The 24128-nt window shown below is 42.1% G+C and overlaps 1 long non-coding RNA gene across 1 annotated transcript in view; it reads right to left on the reverse strand.

Moving 5' to 3' along the window:
• Nucleotides 1–2223: 2223 nt before the first annotated feature.
• Nucleotides 2224–24128, reverse strand: part of LOC140625734 (uncharacterized) — a 31500-nt gene continuing 9595 nt past the window's right edge. The window contains exons 4-8 of the long non-coding RNA XR_012025066.1: nt 7214–7237; nt 6049–6112; nt 4538–4623; nt 3110–4186; nt 2224–2540 (exon numbers count right to left, since the gene is read on the reverse strand). This is a non-coding gene — a long non-coding RNA (uncharacterized lncRNA). The remainder of the gene's footprint in view (nt 2541–3109; nt 4187–4537; nt 4624–6048; nt 6113–7213; nt 7238–24128) is intronic.

A 24128-nucleotide genomic window follows, 5' to 3' on the forward strand; every position in this document is an offset into this window, starting at 1 on the left:
TGGGTATCCAGCTTGGACCTCTGTCCTGAGCCTATTTAAAGATGAACTTTTGGGGATCCCTGGGTGGCGCAGCGGTTTGGCACCTGCCTTTGGCCCAGGGCGCGATCCTGGAGACCCGGAATTGAATCCCACATCGGGCTCCTGGTGCATGGAGCCTGCTTCTCCCTCTGCCTGTGTCTCTGCCTCTCTCTCTCTCTCTCTGTGTGACTATCATAAATAAATAAAAATTAAAAAAAAAAGATGAACTTTCTGAAACTATTCTTTCTCCATCCAGGAGACTGTGTAATTAGGAACATATCTAGGATCCATATGGAACCTGGGTTCAATTAACAAAGAAAAGGCTGCCTCCAATAAGGAGCTGGTTTAAATCTGTAAATCAGCAAATTAATCTTTTCCAAAGTGGGAATTGATGAGTAGGTCAGAATTTCTTGTTCAGAATGATTATGTTCCCCAAACACATACAGTGAGTATCAGTCAGGTTGTGCTTCTTGTACACACAAGCTTGACCGTTCTTATCATCTTGATGCCCTTGTTATAATCTCCCAGAGAGTTTTGGCTTTTTTTGTTGTTGTTGTTGTTTATTTAAAGACTCTCGTGTATGCCAGTGTCTTTATTTGGTTTCTTTATACTGGCCCCATTCTTTTTCCTCCTGCTCCTCCAACCTCTGAGAATGGAGAGGTTCAGGGTCCCCGCAGTTGAGACAGAAGAATGAAAAACCAGAAGGGTCAGCACCAGAGTTGAAGAGCCATGAGTTCTTCCAAGCTAAGGTTTGTGATCAAAAGGAGCAAGGAAATAATTATGAGTTTGGGTTTGTATTTTTGGAAGGATTAGCACAGGAAATTGGGACTATTGTCCAGTAGAAAAACTGGATAGAAACATTGGGCAGGGGGAGAGAGGAGGGATGAGGAAAGATTAGGGACACCAAGGGAAAGGAAAGGAGAAGAAAAGAGAAAGAAGAGGAGAGGAGAGGAGAAGGGAAGAGAAAGGAAGGAGAAGGGAGGGAAGGGAAGAAGAGGGGAAGGAAGGGCAGTAGAGAGGAAGGGCGGGGAGCAGAGGGGAGGGGAGGGGAGGAGAGGAGAGAAGAGATGGAGGCAAGGTGGTGGTAGGAAAGACGTGAGAGACTTATAGGAACTGTCCACTGAACCAAGCAGCAGACACGTGCTGGGGTCAGTGTGCTGCAAGGTCACTGGACAGAAAGCACTGGCCCAGAAGATCTTAGGGAGGAGGACAAAGACTTAGGTAACTCAGTCCCAGAGGGCCTTTTGTCGTGTCCTCTGCTTCAGTTCTACAGTGGAAAACAGTCAGTTCCAGGACATGGAGGAAGCCCCCACCAGCCAGGAGTGTGCATGGCTGCAAGGAGGGCATCTAGGAGGAAGCTCTCGCTAGCATCATTTACTCACAGACATTGCATTATCCATTCCTTTCTTTCCACAAATATATCAGCTCTGAAGGGCAGAGTCTGTAGCTTCCTGGGCTTGGTGTGGCCTCACTTAGCAGGCAGGAAAATGATTAGTCTACACTAAAAACAATAAATGAGATTGAGGCAATTATGCTGGGATTAACTCTAAAAACACTACTGCTTTATGGGATGCCTGGGTGGTTCAGCAGTTGAGCATCTGCCTCCGGCTCAGGGCGTGACCCGGGGGGTCCTGGATCGAGTTCCATATAGGGCTCCCCGCATGGAACCTGCTGCTCCCTCTGCCAGTGTCTCTGCCTCTCTCTGTGTCTCTCATGAATAAATAAATAAAATCTTTAAAAAATAAAATAAAAACCCTACTGCTTTCAGACACCTGGGTAGGTCATTTGATTAAGTGTCTGACTCTTCATTTCAGCTCAGGTCATGATTTCAGGGTCATGAGATTGAGCCCCACATCAGGCTCAGGGCTCAGTCTGGAGTCTGCTTGAGGATTCTCTCTCTCCCTCTGCCGCTCGGCCCTTGATTACTAAATTAATTAATTTTTAAAAATTAAATAACATGTTAATTTAAAGAATAAAATAAAATTTTAAAAACCTAGTGCTTTGGTCATCTGGATATTTTTGGTTATTTCCTGGACAATTGCTCAGTCTTCCTCTTAACATGCCATGGAAATCTTGTGTTTATTGACAATTATTTCATAATTGTTTTAGCAATTTTTTTTTGCTTCACCTCAAAAATAAATATTTGCCTTAAATGAGTAGAGAGCAAGAATTTCAGATGCTATAGTAGGAAAACAAATGGTTTTACTTAGTGAAGCTTTTGGAAGAAAATGATTTTTTTTTTTCTAAATTATCCGAGTCTTTTAGACACAATTACACACCCTTTTATAGAAATCTTGGTGTGATTAACCCCAAACACATGTTTTGGAAGTGTTTTATATGCACACAATGCAGATTGTTCACAGCAAGAGAAACTGAAGTGAATGACTTCATCGCTGTCTCCTCGGTGAATGGAGAAGGTGGCGGCCGGGTGACAAGGCGGGAGTGTGTGCCCCTTTCTGGGTCCTCAGAGGGCTTCACTATCCCATAGTCACAAAGGGCTTCTCAGAGAAGAACGTCTTCACCTGAAAGTTAAGAGTATCTCCAATGAGCATCGTGATGTACAGGCCCCTCCGAGCACCCAGCCACAGAGAGGCTGGACACTCCCTTGTGTAAAGTGTGACCTTTCTACTTCTATTGTCCATTACACTGATTTATTCTGGTTTGTGAAAAATTACTCTTATCTTATAAAACACATTTCAGCCCTGAGCACAAGGCTTTGAGGCCTCATTTACATATGAAGCTGCCTAGAGCTCTGAGGATCCCTGAGTCTTAAAAGGATCCATCAGAAGGGGAGTGAATGAGTGAAACCCTTAGGGTGGTTGTTCCCTAATCAAGCATCAGTGCGAGTGGGGAAGAGCAAGGGCGAGGGAGGCTGCAGGAAAGGAGAGAAGAGGAAGTCATCCAAGCCAGTAGCAGGAAGGCTGCTGGGAGCGGGGAGCAGCCCTGGCCTCTGGGGCTCACAGCAGAGCGCGGGGGTAGGGTGGGGGGGGTGGGGGCAGAGGAAACAGGGAGCATGCCGATGTCTTGCAAGAGGACAAAGGCAGCGACTAAGGGACAAAGGGTGCCAAGGGGTAACTAGGAGGGCTCTGACCTGGTTGGGGGAAGAAAACCAGCTTGGTGTGGCGCGCTTCCGTCCGGCTGGGATGTGGACTTTAGGAGAATGAGGGCGAAGTCACATCTTGGAAATGTAGTCAGTGGCCAGTGCTGGGATCTGGGAAGTCTTTTCCCTAGTGACAGAAGCTGGAGTACAAGGAGCTTCGAGGAAATAGTGGGCATTTATTGACTCGGGGGAGAAGTCAGGGCTCGGGCAGCAGCCAGGTCCTCGGGGGAGGCCACAGATAGTGGGGTTACTCACTCCCATCATGGGCTCAAGTGGGTGGTCAGAGGAGGAAGCGTGGCTGGAGGCTGGGCTGCAAACAGCACAGGTTCCTTCTCTGCAGCAGAGGAGGTGGAGGAAGTAAAAGCAAGAAGAAAACAAAAGGCAGCTGCAGTGGAGAGAAAGCTGGAAAGGAAGAAGGAACCAGAGCAATGAAGAAAAAATAGGAAACTAGAGAGAAAGGGAAAGAGCCAAAGGATAGGTGACACCAACTTTGGGAAGGAGCCACCACTTTCAGCTGATTTTTCAGCTTTTTCCATAAACTTGGCAAGAATCACAAGAAACCAAGGAGAGAGACTGTGGGGAGGACCCTGTCGAGTGTCCGTCAGTTGCAATGTCTCAGCTGCAGGCAAGTGGCCCTCTCCGCACCTGACTTTCACTCACCTGGCGCTCACCTGGCGCCCACCTGGCGTTCACCGATGGGAGAGGCGAAAGCAGCCGGGCTCGATCCTTCACAACTCAGACGTCTGGTCCTCTCAAGCCCTCCTCCTGTTATGGGCTTGGCTCTGGGATTCCTCAGCTCTCTGACCCCATTTCCCTGCTTTTACAGGTCAGGTCCCAAGGTGATACAGCTCGGTGCACCGTCCGGTGCTACCGAACACAGCCGTGGGCCTTCTTTTGCTGGGCTGAGCACTGTTTTGCACCCATTCACTCTGGCAAAACCTTGCCACCCGGATGCATGCTTGTCCTCAGCCGACCACTGACCCCACAGCACGGCTGGGCTTTGGCCGCGTCCAAACTCCTGGAGCCTTTGCTCAGATAGGCCTGCTTTCACACCAAGCCCTTGGATCCCTGAAGAGGCAGGAAAAAAATCTTATCTACTTGTTTTTGTTGTAACCTCTCAGCTTACTCTTTCAAAAGAATGCCATTAAAAAAATAAACAAAATACTATTATCTAACATACAGACATTTGCCATGTGCTGTGCTCTATTCATATATTCCCTTTTCTGATATCTCGTTCTGCTTTTCAGTATTTGTCATGTTTTAGCTAAGTATTATTTTGTGTAAAGGGAACTTTTAATCTAGAAGACCCTCTTTGCTTGCTGAGATTTGTTCATGGAAACATGTTGGGCTGATTCAGACCTGAAGGGGTCATTGTTCTTTTCCCCAGTGAAGACTCTGGGACTCCGGGAGCCCATGTACCTTGGCCACGGTCACTGAGCGGAGCGAAGCAGGATTACAATTGAAACCCAGGTTCTTTCCTCCAAAGCCAGCAAATCTGAACGGTGCTGCCATAAAGAAAACAAAACATAACACAGAACAAAAACAACCAAAAAAAAAAAAAACCCACCATTTGGAAAAATAGATTAAAAATATTTTTCTTTCTGCTGCAAGTAACTTAGAGCCAGAATTCAAATTTAAAATACCAAGGGTTTTTGTTTGTTTGTTTGCTTGTTGTTTGCTAAAAGCCATTGAAACATTTTCAGGAAAAGACAAAGGTGAGAATTGCCAATGGAAGGAACAGGAAGCTGAGGGGAGTAGTGAGTAGGAAAGAAAGGTGTGTTTGGGGGTGAAAAGTGACCTGAGAGGAGATGTGGATGTGGGGGGGGAGGGGCCTCCCAGAGCCTTCTTGAGGGAGGGTGTCACCTGTACCTTGGGCTGGGCCCAGCAGCTGCCAGAGCGAATCCTGCAACTGGGGTCAGACCGAGGCAGGAGCTCTGAGGGCGGCCAGTGGACGTCACCGAGGCAGTGAGTGTGGGGTAACTGCAGGAAGGCCGCCTCTCAAACCGAAGGACATCTCGAGGCCTTGCCCCTGAGCAAGCAATGCTGTCTGAATAATGCCTCGACGAAGGAGTGCGCTGGTCAAAGCTGCGCAAATTCCCAGTCGTAGAGGGCATTGGACATAACAGCATGAGCGCATTAAGGTGTCAAAGGTGGAGGCAGGAACTGTGGGATTCTTTGAAACACTTCTTTGATTTTTATGATTTAAAACAATCATTGTCAAAGCAAGAAAAACTTCTTTCTCTGTAAAACCATAGAATTCCTAAGCAGGATTTAAAACCCCAATCCAAATTAATTGTGTTCTGACCCTTCCTCTCAGGCTAATATCATTTTGGTAGAAATAAATTCCTTTCTATTTAAGCTGCTTTTTTCCCTCAATACTTAATAAGATGCAAATGCGTGTAATTAATTTGGTTATTTGCATAATAAATGTTCCTGTAAAGTGTCTTTGCCACACGATCCTCTGTTTCTTTTAATTATGTTTTTCAAAATTAGAGAGGAAAAAATGAATGCTAGTAAGCATTCAGAAAAATTAAAGTTTCTATTCCTGTTTGTTTATATAAATTCAGTTAGGGATTAGCTGCCTTCAGCAACGGATCAACACTTCCAACGCACCACCACTGGCTGCAGGAATAGGTCCGAGAGTTCCGCTCCTGAGCTCAGGAAAAGCCTCTTGGCTAAGAGGGATCATGGGGGCAGAGGTCATAGCTGTCCCTTGGCCACCCCTGTCCCAGAGGAATCTGGACGGTGAGGGGAGGCCGAGGACGAGAGCGAGGCAGGGCCCCGTGAGCTGTGCTCAGGCCCCAGCCCTGGGTCTCCACCCAGAGCATCAGCAGGACGCCCAGCTCCAGCCTCAGCACCCCTCCTCCTCCGCAGGAAGCACTCCTTCCCATCCTTGGACGCAGTGCACTGCTCTCAGGATTTAGCCTCACCTGAGGCAGAGAGTTTTCACTGTATTAAAATATGTTCCTTCACCATAAAAACAGGATGTAGACACTATAAAAGATAAATGACACACAGACAAGCAAACAGTAGAAATATAAATCAGCCATACTCCTACCATTCAGGGAAAATACTTCTTAACACTTTGAAATTATTAGCATTTTTTAAGTTTCCTGGGGAATAAAAGTCCTGTGGTCAAATAATTTTGTGAAATCCATATGCTGAAGATCCCTGCAGTAAAGAAACCGGATTTCCCTCGATCCAAAACTTAGCTGACTCGTGTGAAAGTTTTAATGAAACCTATTCTATGAGATATACTTTGAGAAATTCTGAGGCAGATCCTGCTTATTTCTTGCAGCTGACCCCAAATGCTGCCCCTGGCAGGTTGGGGTCCTGACAGCCCCTGTGGAGGCGGAGAACATCCTTCCTGAAGGGCTCGCACTGCTGTGGCTACGCTGCCTGGTCTCTGGGTCTGTCTTCCTGATTACTGCCTCTTGGCTTCACGACATCAATGTCCTTGCCAATGTCTGGGCACAGTTTTCTTAGAGGAGAAGGATCACCCTTTTAAATGTGATGTAAGGGGCAGCCCGGGTGGCTCAGCGGTTAGTGCCGCCTTCAGCCCAGGGCATGACCTTGGGGCCCTGGGATCCAGTCCCACGTCGGGCTCCCTGCAGGGAGCCTACTTCTCCCTCTGCCTGTGTCTCTTCCTCTCTCTCTCTCTCTCTCTCTCTCTGGGTCTCTCATGAATAAATAAATAAAATCTTTAAAAAATTAAATAAATGTGATGTAAGATGCAAGGAGACTGTCTGAATTTTATTTAAATTTTCTTACAAACCTGAGATACACACCTGAAAGAGACACCTTGGAGCTCTGGTCAGCTAATTTATCAAGCCACCTAATAACTTTCAACCAGATAGCATAGTTCACCTGCTGTCTTCGCAAGGAAATTGTTCAGGGCTTTATAATATGGAACTGGGTTCGCTTGTAGGAAGTCCCCATATGGGACTTTGGTGTATGATTCAAGAAACGTAGGGAATCTCTCTCTCAAAATCATCTCTTCTCCTGATGCTCTTAGAGAGTTCTCATGACATGCTATTATAATTGCATTTGGCTCGGAAATGCAGTCGTACACAAAGCTCTTCTTGTTCAACTCACCTCTCTCTCCTCCACATGAGATCCCTAAGGAAAATAAATGCATAGGTTAAACTACCAAAGGAGACGAAAGTAATATTTTATTATTAATTGAGACTTTGTTTTCAAGCCTCAAAATAGAAGTCCAGTAAACTAGGTTGTACCCAATGGGGAATTCTTCATGAGTAGACAGCATAGAAGCAGCTAGATCTTAGAACAAATGCTGCTGGGTTCCATACCCGCGCAGTTGGTCTTTAGAGCTCACGACCACCACGACCCAGAGAATCTCCACTATGGCCAGAGGAAATGGAGTCACAAGACAGGTTTGCAATGTCCAGTGCAAAACAGGTCAAACTTGGTTATTACTAAAAAAAAAAAAAAAAAAGACAATGGGCCCAGAATGGAATCACTTATGCTGAGCCCCACATCACCAAAACTGAGACAACTCAATTCTAGTTTCAGCTCTCCCAGAAAGGAAATTTTAAACCACAGTCAGGAATTGCCTAATCAGCAGAAGTGAAGTAATCGGCCTGATAGGCCTCCTCCACCCGGCTAAAGGAAAGTGACCTCACCATAACCAATCCAAATAAGTTCCTTGTTCTCACTCCTTTCTGCCTATTAAAAAAAAAAAAAAAAAAAAAAAAAAAGTCTTTCATATTGTATAGCTCCCTACAGCTCTTTTTGTAGGAGTGTTGATGATACTGATCCTGGAGTCCCGGGATCAGCGTCTTTTGCCCTCCATCTTGTTGCTGTTTACTCAATGATCTCTCTTGGGATTATGTGTTCCAGGCCCCGTGGAGGTTAATATACATATCTAAGAAATACCCTCCAAGGTGGGGGCAGGAGGGGCTTGCTTTGGCCTCCCCTGAATCTGTTAGAGATAACACAGTCTTTTCCCTTCTTGAAGTACAGGTAGTTCCAAAAGATCTAATTAAAGGCTAGCTGACCATGAGGTGCATGCAAGCCCTTTGAGGTATGTGAGAACCATTTGATTTCACTGCAATGCCCATCTGCACTTCTCCTTGCTCTATAGTCATGGGACTAAGTCATGAGACTATGTAGCTCTATGTAGCTGTAGATTGTCCTCCGACGTATCCTCCCATTAGTAATTTATCCTGAATAAACTATGTGAATTATATGGAGCAACCTGCTTCATTTTCTAATCTCTAATTCTCTAATGCTGTCAGTTTGGGAGATACTTAAGTTCCTTCCCCACCTTCTAACACCTTTCTATGTGCTGGATTGGATGCCACCCAATTCATGAATTGTTGAATAAAACCAATAGGATCTTTAAACTTTACTCATTTGAGTTTTGTGTTTTTAATAGTTTAGTGGAAGCTAAACTAAAGTGGAAGTGGGATCTAAAGAAGACTCTGACAGCTTTAGGGGAACAAGAAACCACAGCATGGGTACCCGTGAACCTTTTGAGTTCTCTGCCTTTCTTACCATTTCTGAGGGCAATGGGTAAGTTCCTCTTGGGTTTGAGCTCTGCTCTCTTTGTGTTGAGCTCCTGATCTAATTGGCTTTCCAGTCAGAGCTTAGCAGGTCAGCTTCAGCTGGCAGATAATTCTACCTAGAACCCAAGTCCTATTGGTTGGGATCTGCTGGATTAGTTGATAGTTCCTGTTTGTTAATCTGCAGTTCCTATTTGTTGGAGTCTGTTGGATTATAGTTCATAGCACCACTTTGGGAACTGCTGGTGGTACTCAGCTAAAGCCTTCTCTTGGCCAGCCCACAGTACCATGTCTTTGGTTATTGCTGGTATCCATACTTGTTTCCTTGATTATTGCTGGTTTCTATTAATGTGTACATGAAGACGTGAACAGACATTTCTCCAAAGAAGACATACAAATGGCCGATAGACACATGAAAAAATGCTCAACATCACTCATCAGGGAAATACAGATCAAAACCACAATGAGGAGGTGCCTGGGTGGCTTAGTGGTTGAGTGTCTGCCTTTGGCTGTAGTCCTGATCCCAGGGTCCTGGGATCGAGTCTCGCATCTGGCTTCTCATAGGGAATCTGCTTCTCCCTTTGCCTATGTCTTTGCCTCTCCCTCTCATGAATAAATAAATAAAATCTTAAAAAAAAATCCACAATGACATATCACCTTACACTAGTGAGAATGGCTAAAATGAACAAGTCAGGAAACAACAAATGTTGGTGAGGATGCAGAGAACGGGGACCCTCTTACACTGCTGGTGGGAATGCAAGCCTGGAAAAACAGTATGGAATGTTCCACAAAAAGTTAAAAATAGAGCTACTCTATTACCCAGCAATCGCACTACAAGGTATATACCCAAAAGATATAAATGTAGTGATCTGAAGGGATACTTGCACCCCAATGTTTATAGCAGCAATGTCCACAATAGCCAACTTATGGAAAGAGCCCAAATATCTATCAACAGATGAATGGACAAAGATGTGTGTGTGCGTGTGTGTGTGTGTGTGTCTATACACACAATGGAATATCACTCAGCCATCAAAAAATGAAATCTTGTCATTTGCAACAATGTGAATGGAACTAGAGGGTATTATGTTAAGCAAAATAAGTTAATTGGAGAAAGATAATTATCACACAATTTCACTTGTATGTGGAATTTAAGAAAACAGAGGGTTGCTAGAGGGGAGGGAGGTGGGAGGTTGGGGTAACAGGGTGATGGGCATTAAGGAGGGCACGTGATGTAATGAACACTAGGTGTTGTATACAACTGATGAATCGCTGAACTCTACCTCTGAAACTAATAATATACTATATGTTAATTAATTTAATTTAAATAAAAAATGTGCATATGAGATAAAGAAATGATACATTCATTGTTAATGAGAATCTCAGAATCTAAAGCCACAAAATTTGTGGGCACAGGTTGAACACTTAAAAGACATTAGAGCACTTACCACCTAGCTCTGACTATTGTGTTAGAATAAGTTGATTATGGAATGGATTAAATCAACACTAGGTCACACATCAACCTCAAGAAATTTCTGTGCAATGAAGAACACGGTAAAACACTACATAGTCCCCAACTCAGTGGTATTCTCTCTTAGATATTAATTTGTCTTTGAGAGACCTAAGGCTTACTAAATAAACAAATAAATAATCCTCAAGTCCCCAAAAATTCAACATTCCACCTTCCAATGCAACAGCGTATTTTTGTATCAAAGAATTTTGGTCCTAGAAACTGTAGATATCTACCAAGATAGCAAAATCTTACTCAGACAACCTAGAATTAGAATGGCCATTATAAGGAATGTTCCAACCTGTTAAGATCAATTCATTTAAGAAGTGCACTTGAAAGAAAGAGTTCCCAAATCAAACCTAAAATAAGTATCCCAATCCCAAATGGGATGCCTATTTTAGTTGGTAGGCATAAGGCTTAGGATTTCAAAGTGCCTTTATTGAAAGATTTATTGCAAAAAGCTAAAAAAAAAAAAAAAGAAAAAGAAAAAGAAAGCTACAAAGCAAAAGACAGGACTGATGTGACTCCTACCTCCCCCCCCCCCCCCCCCCGTTGTCCTTTACCTGAGTACTTACAGTCTGTCACTCCTCTATCTCAATCGCTCTTCCTCTCTGAGGAGACTAGAAGACCACACACAAAGCCTCGAAAAGTTAGTGGCATCACAGATCTCTCCTCATCTGCCTTCAAAGGAATCCCCCAAATGGGCCCCTTAAAGGTCGGACACGACTTCAGGAGGTTCTCCACAAACTGCTACCAGTTATTCCCTTAAACAACCAAAGGGAAACTAACATTAAATTTAATGGAAAATCTTGCTAAATTCTTAGATATTGGAGCTACACTCTTAACTTTACCTCCCAACTCTGAGTCTGCAGATGGGACCCTAGAGACACAGGCAGAAGCCGGTGAACAGTAAGAATGCGTACCACAGTCCCTCTTCTGGATCTCTGCCTACAATTCCCATTTGAGAGAAGGAGGTAAAATTTCACCTGCCCCTTCCTTTCCAAATCCAGACCCACTGGTTATTGAGCCTTTCTCTCTCAGCCTTTCTCAAAATAGGCCAGGCAGAAAAGTAATTGCACCCCATTTATATCTCGGGCCCTACCATTTTCAGTTCTCAGGAGAATTGTCTAAATCTTTATTTAAGTTATTTGGAGACTGGCTCTGGATCTTGGGAGAGTAATACCTTTTGCACCCTCTTTGGGAAGGCTTTGGGTCCATGGGGGTGTTCAGTACTACCAGGAACATTTACCATTTGTCCTGGCTGAAACCTAACAAGATAAGATATTTGAAAAGATTTTTTAAAGTAGCTTTAGGGTCAGAAGTTGGCCAAATTGGTGGCTGATAGAGCCTGATAAGACTTTTGTTTTTAGGTTTTCTCTTTTTTTTTTTTTTTTTTTTTAAGGCCTTCTCTTCTAAGCTAAAATGAAACAATGTACCAAAAAGGAAAGAAAAGCATTCCAAAGACAAAGTCTAAATCTAGAATATAGGAATCTTTTGATTTCCATCTTAAAGACCTTCTGATATAATGAAGCAAATTAAAGATAACATAGTTGGATAGGTAGCCAACCCCTTTGCTTAGGTCACCACCCAATTCTTTGAGGAATTAAACACAATGGCCTGTGCCTTACAAACTGAGCCTTTACAAGAGCAAAATACAACTCTGGAAGGAACTCAGAGCCCATCTATCTTTTTTTTACTAATCCTCAAAGTTCCCCTTTTCATTTCAAAAAGATTATAGAGATTGTAAGATTTCTGGCTTTAGGAAATAAAAGTCCTTCTTGGGGGAACTTGTATTCTTTCCCCATGTCTTTGAAATGTGATTGTCCTATCTAGTATCCATGAATCTGATAATTCTTATCAGAGGGAATGAAGCAGGAAGGAAGGCTATTTGAAAACTAGGCCTATGAAAAAATTTAAAAGCCTTCCCCACAAATCTCAGTAAAAGTTGAAGTCATCTGAGCAGGTAAACTTAACATATTCCATATGCCAAAAACACAATTTGGATCCAACTTTTTTTTTTTAACTGAATGAGTTTTGCGTTATCATACCTGTCTTATGGCTAAGATTTTAAAATAAAATCTATAAGATCTCTATTTGTGTCTCTTTGCTTATGTGTATATATGAATGTTGGAGATGTGTGATATTTTTCTATCTCCAGATGGTATTACCAAAATTAATTTGTAAATGAGCTCTATTTAATTGGCTTAAAAATAAGTGCTTATCAAATAAAGTATACCTAAAACTCTAAAAAATATAGAAACTAACCCAAATGTTTTTCAAACTTATGCAATAATCTAAAGTAATCTTTGGTAAATAAATTCTAGTTAAGTTTCTTTTTTTTTTTTTTTTTTGGTTAAAATAAGCATGTTTGGAGTAATCAGCATTAAATATAGACCTACATCTTTTTTATTCTACTTGTGTTTGCTAGTCAAGTAAGTTCATGTTACCTCTGCCACAAAATTTGTCAGCAAGAAAAATAACTTGACATGATGACTAATTTGGTTTACTGTCTTGTGAAATTTTCAAGAGTAGTATAAATGTGTTAAAAACAAGGGATCTAGATAGTGTAAGTGGGATAAGAATTCTTAGTAAAGTTTTTTAGCCATGATTATGTTTTATGGTATGTCTACTTAAATAGTTTTCTAAATCTTTTTTGGTAACTTGAGACTTTAGAGTTCTGCTAAGTTAGTTAAATGATAACTCACTGACTATATAGAGCATTTCCAAATAACATAAATTAGTGAAACATGAATTATTGAGCATAGGTTTACTTGTCTTCAACCTCATACAACAGGAACAAAATATATTTGGGTCTGGTAGTAAACATTTTGTGCCACAACGAAAAATTGTACTATGAGACAGTGTGTTTTCAAAATTCTAAAATGTATTCATAAATTTGACAATCTAAAGAATGTTTATGTAACAAAGTTCATAATTGCATGATTCTTAGTTTTCAATAGAAATTGAGGTTTCTAGGAGGTAAGAATTTTAATTAATAAATATAATTAAAACTACTACAAATAATGGAAACACCTCTGTATACATGAAAATAGGATGTTTTTAGTTAAGCAAAGATATGAGTTACACAGATGCATTTCTGTTAAAGGAAATAAAGTAAATTTGTCATAAGTAAAACTGGCTATGTCAGAGTGGGAAAGAGATAAAGGACAAAATGGCACAAAAGATTGAGAAGAGAGAGAAACAGAGGATTTTACCTTGTATATAATCAATCTGGCTACAATTGAGTTGCTATTATAAGAGTTTTAAAAATAAGTGTTTTTTTAAGATTTTATTTATTTATTCATATGAGACGGGGAGAGGGAGAGAGAGAGGGAGAGAGAGAGAGAGACTCAAGCAGGCTCCATCCAGGGAGCCTGAGGCAGGACTCGATCTGGGGTCTCCAGGATCACACCCCGGGCTGACGGCAGTGCTAAACCACTGAGCCCCCCGGGCTGCCCAGTTTTCTTGGTGTTAAAAAATACTAAGTTTTTTTTTTTACAACTATGTAATACTTTTATATTTTGACTTTAATGTTTTCTATAATCACTTTGGTTAAATACATAATGATTATTGCACAATAATCTGTGATTTTTTTCTCAAGTGTTTTAAGTTTTTATTTAAATTCCAGTTAGTTACCACAGTTAATTAGTTTCAGAGGCACAATTTAATGATTCATCACTTACATACAACACTGATTCACAGAGTCTGATCGAAAGAGGGAAATCGTTAAGAACAGGACAACAGGTGCTAAATGGAGTTGCTCATGCTAAAAACCTAATGTCACAAAACTGACTTAATTACAGTTTCACCTCTCGCAGAAATAGAATAGTCAACCAATCAGGAATTGCCTAATGGGCACTAGTTAGGTAATGTAGTAGTCCCTTCCATCCTTAAAGAAAAGTGGCCTTGACATAACCAATCTGCTTTTTTGTTTGTTTGTTTAATATAACTTCCTTGTTCTGGCTCCCTTCTGCCTGCAAGTCTTTCCTATTGCACAGCCCCTAGGGATCCTTTCTGTCTATTATACTGGCTGCTACCTGATTCACTGATTATTGAATAAGCCAGGAAGATCTTTAAAATTCACTCAGTTGAATTTCATTTGTTTGTTTGTTTATTTAATTACACTTTTTTTAAAAATAAGAAGAAGTGAGACATTCAGAGAGAAAAACTATCTGGCCTCTGGGTACTCACCACTACACCCGCACGACTAAGTAAGAAAGAACAGGGGCCATGCCCTCGTGTGCTTCCTCTGAAAACTAACCCTGGGCAGTGTAGCTAAGCCTTGACCCAGAACTTGGAATTTCCTGTCCTTGATTCCAACTGTCCAGTTATCATGTTGCCTAACAGATGCCCCAAATTTGCCAATGTGAACCAGCACCTATTTCCTTGTGCTCTTGGATTATGCTAATAGACTGGCTTCTGTCTACACAATGCCTTCATCCTCAGCTTGGAAGACTTGAAAGCTGGAGACATTTTGACAGCTGGGGTCTGAAACCATCTGAAGGCTTCCTTGCTCACATTCAATGACGTTGGTTGTCGTGTGGGACCCCAGATGGGATAATTGGCCAGGTCACTTTTATGTGGCCTCTTCATGTGGCTTCTTGGTTCCTTCACATCATAGTGTCTGGTTTCCAAGCACAAACATTCCAGGGGAACCAGGATAAAGCTGTATCACTTTTATGTGCTAGTCTTGGAAGTCAAATTGTGTCACTTTCACTGCACTCCATTGGTCAAGGTGGTCACCAAGACCCAGTCACATTTGAGGGAGGAAAAGGAGCATCATCATTCCATGGTTAGGATGCCAAGATCTCCTGGTAAGGAGAGCATGTGAGATAGAAGATGTAGTAGCCATTGTTGCCACACTGACTCATCCGTAGGGAGTAATTAGTGTATGTGTGTGGGGGTGGGTGAGAGAGATGTTGAAGCAAGATGGGAGGGAAGAGAGAAGCAAGTCTTGCATTTGTCCTGCACATTAACCAATACTGGCACATGTGCATAAAACCCACTGTTGGTTTCCATCTCTAGTATAGAACAAAAGCCTCAAGTATTTATTGAACTATAATTTGCCATTGATGTCAACTTTCGGCTCTTCATTGTCTATTGTTATATTACAAAGCAGATAGGAGGGCTGAGAGTCAGACAGGAAAGTGGTTCTTTGGTGAAAGTCTTTGGAATATACTTGATCTATATGTCCCCACAGGGTGAATGTTGAGGAGATTAGAGATAAAAACAGGTGAACAAAGAGCTTGAAGAGGAAGAAGAAAATGCTAATCACACATTGCTTGCTTCACAGTTTAACTTCAGCCAATCCTTCTAAGAAGTAAGAGTCAGCTTGGGCAGAAGTTTTTACCTTTTCTGTAGAATCATTTAATCAACATCCTGACTTAGAGAACTTCTTTATGCAGAATCAAATAGAAATATATAAACAGAAGTAAATGACAGGTATGTTCTCTAAGACTTGGAATTCCAGGTTGGAACAGAGATGTGAGATAAGGTAGGTAGTTTACCACCATATCACTGCAAGAAAACTATACTAAAATGTAGGTTGTGTGTAATTCTGGGAAGTTATATATTTACATACAGAAATATCAGTTAAGCCTCTTTAGTTGTAGGTGAGAGAAAGATACTTTGACAAATAAAAAATAGATTTATTTGGAATAAGATTGAACATTAAAAAAAAAATAAGTTGAAAACAAGGATCATCAGGTTAAAGAACTATAGTAGCTCTGGGAAACTGAGTCCCAGGAACCAATGACAGTCTCACCACTGTCAATGTAATTTGAATTAATGAACTCTAACCTTTTACAGTGTTTGGGTCATTAATCATATCGCATAGGAACACCACCTGAATAATGAGCCAGCGTGGGTCACACTAATGTAACTTGGCTAGGACAGAGGTTCTACTTATAGTCCCATGGATCTTATTGAACACAGGAAGACTTGAATGGTTCTGATATGCAACGTTTAGAAACATCTAGAACCTTGATGCTCAAATTTCGATCCATGTACCAGCAGCGTCAGCACTTCTTAGAGCTTGTTAGAAATGTGGAATTTAGATTCTATGTTAGAAATACCGGATTAGAATCTGCACAATAACATTTGAGAAGTACTGAATCAAACCAATGTTTATCGATCTAGGGGGCATTGCAATCACTGTGGAGATTTTCAATATGCAGCTGCTGAAGCTTGCTCTAGACCTACCAAACAGAGCTCCCCGTGGTAGCGCCAGGACGCTGGTGCCAACTGCACAGGTCATCACTGATGAAGACATTGAGGCTCAGGGAGATGACATACCTTCTCTCATCAAACAGACCTAGTTCTGTTTGTTTTCCTGTTATGTAGTTTTTGAGCTGTGTCTCTTAGAGTCTCCTGAGCTTGAAGGAAGAGACTGTTGAGCAGGATGATTCCTGAGAGAACAGTGGAAGCTATAGCATTTGTTCAGACACATCTGATGGGTTCTATGGTGGGCTGGATGCTCACCACTTACACTTGTTGTGCTGAATTAATATATTTATATATTCTGTGTTTTAATATCTGTTTCTTTTTTGACTCTGGAGGATGTAAAAGAATGAGGCTGGAGATGCAAATATTTCCATTTAGACAGTTGATACAGCCACATTAGTCTATGACAAGGATGACAAAAGTAAGGCCATTGTAATGACTAACCATACCATAAGATGCATAACTTCGGATTTTGGTATGGTTAGAAATTAGAAATCTTTTTTTCACTTATTATTTATAAAGTTGAACATGAAAATGGGATGCTGTGTTAGGTGGGGGAACAGCTGAGGTGGAGAGTTGCTAGTTAGTTTTGAACAAACCAAAATGAATGAGATTTGGACTCTGTAAGGGAAAATGCACAAAGAAGGAGAGATAGAAGAGGAAGGAGATATGGAGACTGCCTGTCACCAAGAGTGTTTTGGACAAAGCAGGCAAGAGCGACTGTGTTTGCCTGGCTAATGACAGTGTGTGAGTGACCAAGCAGCAGAGTACTTGAGGATGGGAGTCTTTATACAAATACCAAATCTAACTCTACCCAATACTACTAATAATTTTATTATTCCCACTACGTTTAGAAGAGATAATCTAAAAATGTTTCTATAATCAAGAAAGCAGAGTTACTTAAATTTGCAATTATCTAGTTAGTGATTTTTATATAATGCATATAGATTGTTCTGAGTTACCAAATTCACACGATCTGAAATAGAACACTGTATGCAGATGTGATTATATAGTAAGCTTTAAACTGCCCTTTAAATGAGATTTAAAAATAAATATATCAATAAAATGATGTTGCAGCTAGGTGTGGACCATCAGCTTTAAAAACAATTGGTTCAGGATGCCTGGGTGGCTCGGTGATTGTGTCTGCCTTCAGCTCAGGGTGTGATCCTGGAGTCCTGGGGTGGGTCCCACATCAGGTTCCTTTCACGGAGCTTGCTTCTCCCTCTGCTTGTGTCTCTGCCTCTCTCTATGTCTCTCATGAATAAATACATAAAATCTTAAAAGAAAATGGTTTCTTTACATAAATCTACCTCTTATTTCTCACAAATCAATTTGAAACAAGGAAGCCATTATTACCCACATAACCCTACAAGCTGGAGTGAAAGGTATGTTAAAACAATGCATACTTTTATTCGAGGGTTAGAGGGGACGTCAGCCTCCCTAAGGGCATCTTGAGCTCTGCAAAACATTCTCAGGAGGACAGCTACGCAGCCAACCTCTCTCCCTGGCGAGCTCACCCCCACCGTGGCATCTAGACCGTCCATGTGCCAACACAATATGCAGATCCCCACCTCCAGCCCAGACCTCTCTTGGGAGCAACAGACTGTTACCATGACAGCTTCACTGCAATGGCCCACTGGGATCCAAAAACAAATGTTCCAAATGCTATTCTTCTCTCATCAACCTGTTCTTACATAGTCTTTGTTATCTCAGTAAATGTTTCCGTTATCCAACCAGTTCCTTGAGGCAGACATGTAGAATTTCTTGCTCACCACTCCCTTCGTCTTATCACGCACTTTAAGTGTATCTCCAAGGCTTGCCCATTTTATTTTCAAACTATATGTCTTCTAGGGGAAAAAAAGGATAGATACTCTCAGAACAGTCTTGAATTCAACTTGATTCAACAAACAGAATTTGAAAGACTACAGGGTGCCTGGGTGGCCCAGTCAGTTAAGCATCTTCCTTTGGCTCAGATCATGATCCAGAAGTCCTGGGACTGAGTCCCATCTCTGGCTCCCTGCTCCTTGGGTAGTCTGCTTCTCCCTGTGTCCCTTCCTTGCTCATGCTTTTGCTCTTTCTTTCTCAAATAAAGAAATAAAAATCCTTTACAAAATAAAAGAATGCAGGGATGCCTGGATGGCTCAGCAGTTGAGCATCTGCCTTCGGCTCAGGGCGTGATCCTGGAGTTCTGGAATCAAGTCCCGCATCCGGTTCCCTACAGGGAGCCTGCTTCTCCCTCTGCCTTTCTGTCTCTCTCTCTCTCTCTCTCTCTCTCTCTCGTGTGTGTGTGTGTGTGTGTGTGTGTGTGTGTGATGAATAAATAAAATCTTAAAAAAATACATAATGTCATTTTAATTTTGTATAAAGGATAGAAGAGAAAAGACTATTTTGAGGAAGAACACTCTACCCTGACTGAACAAGACTAACTGGGAAGTCATTGGATTTCTTCTCTGTTTGCCCCAGGGTGTGGGACATGTAATGAAGTGAGGCTGGGCATTAACAATCCTTTTTGTCTTTTGGGTTTGAAACCTCATGAGACAGAAATCTAGTTTTCTATTTTACAAATAAAAGTGGAAGATGTGCAGAGAGTGGGGCATGTTGTGCAAGAGCTAATCGGAGGAGATGAGCATGTACCTGGAGGCTGCTGACAGCCCAGATCACCATGAAAAGTAACTTCTTAAAGGTCTATAGGAAGTTGCTCCTAAGGCTCTGCACCAAGCTCTTGAACCTCACATCACTCCGTTCAGGAGCTGCATATGCACTCTCGGGAAGCATCCACCTGCAAGATAACATTGCAGGTGAACATGCACCTTATCCTACCATGCACACCGGACACTAGCTGGTGGCGTTTCAAGACTCTGAGAAATAAACATTGAACAAGGATATTGTACATCTTTTAAAAAATCTAATCTAAGTTGTATATCAGCTTCCTTATAATTAATAATCAGAGAAGAATTATTCTTCCACTTTAAATGATTACTTATGCTTGTAGAAAAAAGAAATTTTTGTGGGGAGTGTGTGCTACATACTCTGAAGCTCTACCTTCCAGTTCAAAGGGAATACTATCCCCTGGTAACAGCCCCTCACTTTGCAGATTCGACACCTCCAAGAATATCCATAGACTTCTTTGCTCTGCTTCAGCAAAACTGGGAAGTGGCCGTGGGTCTTCTGTGTTTCCTGTGTGCCAGGGCGCTGTAGAGGCCATGCTGTGTGCTTTCCTCACTGCATGCCATTCTGCAATTTCAGATCCTGTAGGATATTTCTCTAGGGTTGTGCCAGGGTGGGCTAGGGATAGGGTGCAGGGAGCAGCTGGGTTTGTAGAAAGATGGATGTCTGGGGTCAAAAGTCCTGATAAAATGTCCCAGGGCAGGCTTCCGATCAAAGAGAAGAAAAGCTGAAGCCATGATCAATCTCTCTTCTCCTGCAGGCCCATGTCCCTCATCCAGGCCAGAGGCCAGGAAAGGCTCTACCTCTGGGGAGGTAGGCATAGGGGAGTCCTGGCCAGGGGGCTGGACTCAAGTTCAGGGCAACCTTCCAGCTGTCCCTGAAGGGAGGTATGAAAGAGGGATAGGGCCAAATAGTAGCTTGGGCAGGAAATAGTGTCAAGATTTCCTTTTTAGTATTGGGAAGCAAAGGTCCAGAAAGGCTGGGTTTGCTTTGGTCACAGATAGATCCTGGAATCCAGGCTGCTGATATTCCTGAAAACTCTATCTCCTACATCAGGAACTGCTCATAGACCATGGCCTGCCTCCCTCCAGGATGATCACCTCACCCTCCTCTATGTCATTATACATTTCAAAGTATATTTTCATCAGTTTTTAAGTGGGAAGGCAACACCTGCCTTCCTGCTCCTCCCTGACTCTCTTTCAATTACTTTCAAGAAGCAAAGACAGAATGTTCATGGCTATGAAAGACTGAGATTTGGCTTGCCTGACTTGAATAGTCTTGGTAACATCAGAACTGCTTAGAGCCTAGGTTTCTTTATTATTTAAATTAAATATAATATTCTTCTGGCAACCCTGGAGTTCTGAGGATCAAATAAACTAAAAAAAAAAAAATGGTCATACTGTTAAAAGTAGTATTTGAATTTACATTTGCATCAATTTCTTTTAGAGGAAGTGGTGGTTGTAGCTGATGTGAGCGCTATGCGGGGGCTCAGAGATTTGAGCCCAGCAATGCTACTTACCAGCTGATTTGGACTTTAGATTCTTTATCTTAAAAATGTATAGGTCAAGATGGCCAACAGACACATGAAAAGATGTTCAACATGATTCATCATTAGGAAAATACAAATCAAAACTACAATGAGATATCACCTCACACCTGTCAGAATGGCTAAAATCAACACCATGAGAAACAACAGGTGTTGATGAGGCTTCAGAGAAAGGGGAGCCTCTTAACAACAGGTGGGACTGAAAACTGGTACGTTTTTCTCTGGAAAACAGTATGGAGTTTCCTCAGAAAGTTAGAAATAGAACTACCTTATGATCCAGCAACTACTAGGTATTTATCCCCAAAATACAAAAATACTAATTTGAAGGGTTACATGGACCCTGATATTTTCGCAGCATCATCTTCAATCGCCAAATTATGGAAAGAGCCCAAATGTCCATTGACTGATGAATGGAAATGGAATATGACTCAGCCATAAAAAGAATGTAAACTTGCCATTTGCAATGACTTGGCGAGAGCTAGAGAGTATTATGCTAAGAGAAATAAATCCATCAGAAAAAGACCAAAACTATATGATTTCACTCATGTGAAATTTAAGAAATAAAACCAATAAAAATGTGGGAGAAAGAGGTTTCCACCTCTTCCACCAAGAAACAGACTCTTAACTATAAAGAACAAACTGATGGTTACTGGAGAGGAGGTAGAGGAGAGGAGTGGATTAAATAGGTGATGGGTATTGAGCAGGACCTTTATTGTGATGAGCACCAGGTGTAGTATGGGAGCGTCGAATCACTATATCCTACACTTGAAACTAATATTACACTCTGTTAACTAACTGGAATTTAAATAAAACTTTTAAAAATGGGTAGATCACAAACAGCTCCTGCAGTGTCCATTCAGGCATTATTTCTCTTATTCACTAAGCATATGTTGAGCATGGATTCTGTACCAGCTACTGTTCTAGGCACTGGGGCTCAGCATTGAGTGCTTAAAGCCACTGACCTTATGTCATTTATTTTCAGTGGGGAGGAGACAGATAGTAAATACATAAGTGTACTAGTCTCCTTGGGATGCCATAACAAAATACTATGGAGGGGCAGCCTGGGTGGCTCAGTGGTTTAAACACCTGCCTTCGGGCCAGGGCGTGATCCTGAGGTCCTGGGATCGAGTCCCATGTCAGGCTCCCTGCATGGAGCTTGCTTCTCCCTCTGCCTGTGTCTCTGCCTCTCTGTCTGTCTGTCTCTCTCTCTCTCCCATGAATAAATAAATAATCTTAAAAAAATACTATGGAGTGGGAGGCTTAAACAGCAGACATTTACTTCTCACAGATCTGGAGATTAGAAGTCTAAGCTCCTGGCAAGAGCTCTCTTCTTAGCTTATAGACAGCTACTTTCTCACTATGTCCTCACCAAGGCCTTTACTTGGTGCATGTGTGCAGGGAAAGGGAGAGATCCCTGTCTCTCTTACTTTTCTTATAAATCCATCAATCCTATTGATTAGGATCCCATGCTTATGACGACCTCATTTAACCTTAAATGCACTGAAAAACCTTATTTCCAACTGTAGACTATTAGAGCTTCAATCTATGAATGTTGAAGGGACACAATTCAGTTTATAGTAGTAAGCAATTCAGTGAATAAAATAATTTGAGATAATGACAAGTGTTATAAAAATTACCAAAAAAATATATAAAGCAAGTGAGAGAATATGAAGCACCTTCTAAGTGCCATTATTTAATAGGGCATATCTCAGTCAAAGTCCAACTGGTGGGTCAGCCTTGCAATAACAGGGAAGAGGACTCCAGGCAGAGGAACAGCAAGTCCAGGTTCCTGAGACTGGACACAGCTTGGCAAGTACAAACGCATCAAGAGGGTCAGAACAGCTAAAACGGAGTGAGGGAGTTAGGAGGTGGGTCAAGAGCAGGTCATAGAGAATCCCACGCTGTATTCTATGGGGAATGCCTTTGAAGCTTATAAGTAGTGAAGTGCTATGACCTGACCTATACTTTACAAAGATCATTCTACCATTGAGTGATATATTTTTTTTTTCTTCTGGAGGAGGAGAAGAGGGGTGGCAAAGGTTGATGGGGCCAAGGTCTCATCTAGGTCAGAGATAATGGTTGATCAGCTTGAGTTGGTGGTAGTAAAGATGGAGGGGAAATGGATGGATTCGTGACGGACTGTAGAAAAACTGTGAAGAAAATCTGTAATGAACTAAATGTGGGATATGAAATAAAATGAAGAATCAAGTCTGACTTAGAATTTTGGTCTTAGATGCTTCTAGCCCTTTCTGGCTCAGTTCTTTTAGAGAGATGAGGAAGAGCAGGGAAGGATAGATTTCGTGGGGTCAGTTCTGTTTGGGTACGTTCAGTTTTATACGTCTGCCACATATATACCTGGAGATAAAGAGGTCATAAGTCCTGTCTGCTACCTCTTTCCTGTCCACAAACTCCTTCTCACCCAGCGCCTTCCTACAGGCCACCTCTACTAGCACCATCATGCCAACTGTGATCCTACCTTTGCCCTCCATGACTGCCATCCCAACAACCCAGAACCCCACCCCCTGCCCTCCAAGCCATCTCATATCAATACTGCCTCTCCCTTTCTCCCACTGCTTTCATAAGATGATCCACTTCTTACCACCTCCCCTCTATCAATGTCATAACCTCAAACATGACTTCTTTCCACTATGATCTCCATCTTACCAATCCTGTAAGCCCTCTACTACCTACACTCATATCAACCTGCCTGCCATGTCGTCTCCTCCACAACACCAAGATGCTAAATCAGATTCCAACCCCCTTATTCCATACCTTCATTACTCCAACTCTAAAGGCCACCTTTTCCCCTAAATGGCCTTCATTACACAAATTCTACATGCCACAGATTATCATCCCACCACTCCATCACATCAATTCTGACTCCCACCCCTCCCATGACTTCCAACACATCAGAAATCCCCCATTTCTTTTTTAAAAATATTTATTTATTTATTCATGAAAGACACAGAGGGGGAGAGAGAGGCAGAGACACAGGCAGAGGGAGAAGCAGGCTCCATGCAGGGAGCCCAATGGGGGACTTGATCCCTGGATCCTGGGGTCACGCTCTGGGACAAAGATAGGCACCAAACTGCTGAGCCACCCAGGGATCCCCAGCAATCCCCCATCTCTTATGGAGTCCACCTCTATCATACCCACTCTGATTCACACCTCCTAATCCATGTTTAGAATGATAGCAGTGGTATAATGCAGGAGTAGAGAAATGGTGTTTGTGGGATGGAGGACAGGAGGAGAAGCAATGGGCAACAGTGCTGTTATTATGGAGCTGGTGGAGGGGATGAGGTAGTAGGTGGTTTGGTTGGATTTATAGAAGAGAGTAGATGAATGTCAGTGTTGGTATGATGGGAGTGGTAGAAGGGTGAGATTAGTACATGGATGTGGAGCACCTGGCTGGCCCAGGTGGTAGAGCATGTGACTTTTGATCACAGGGTCATAAGTTCAAGCCCCACACTGGGTGTAGAGATGACTTTACAAAAATCCAGTATGTTGGATATTGGAAGGAAGAGGAAAGGAAGTGGTTTAATA

This window comes from Canis lupus, chromosome 3 (genome assembly GCF_048164855.1).
Source record: "Canis lupus baileyi chromosome 3, mCanLup2.hap1, whole genome shotgun sequence".
NCBI lineage: Eukaryota > Metazoa > Chordata > Mammalia > Carnivora > Canidae > Canis > Canis lupus.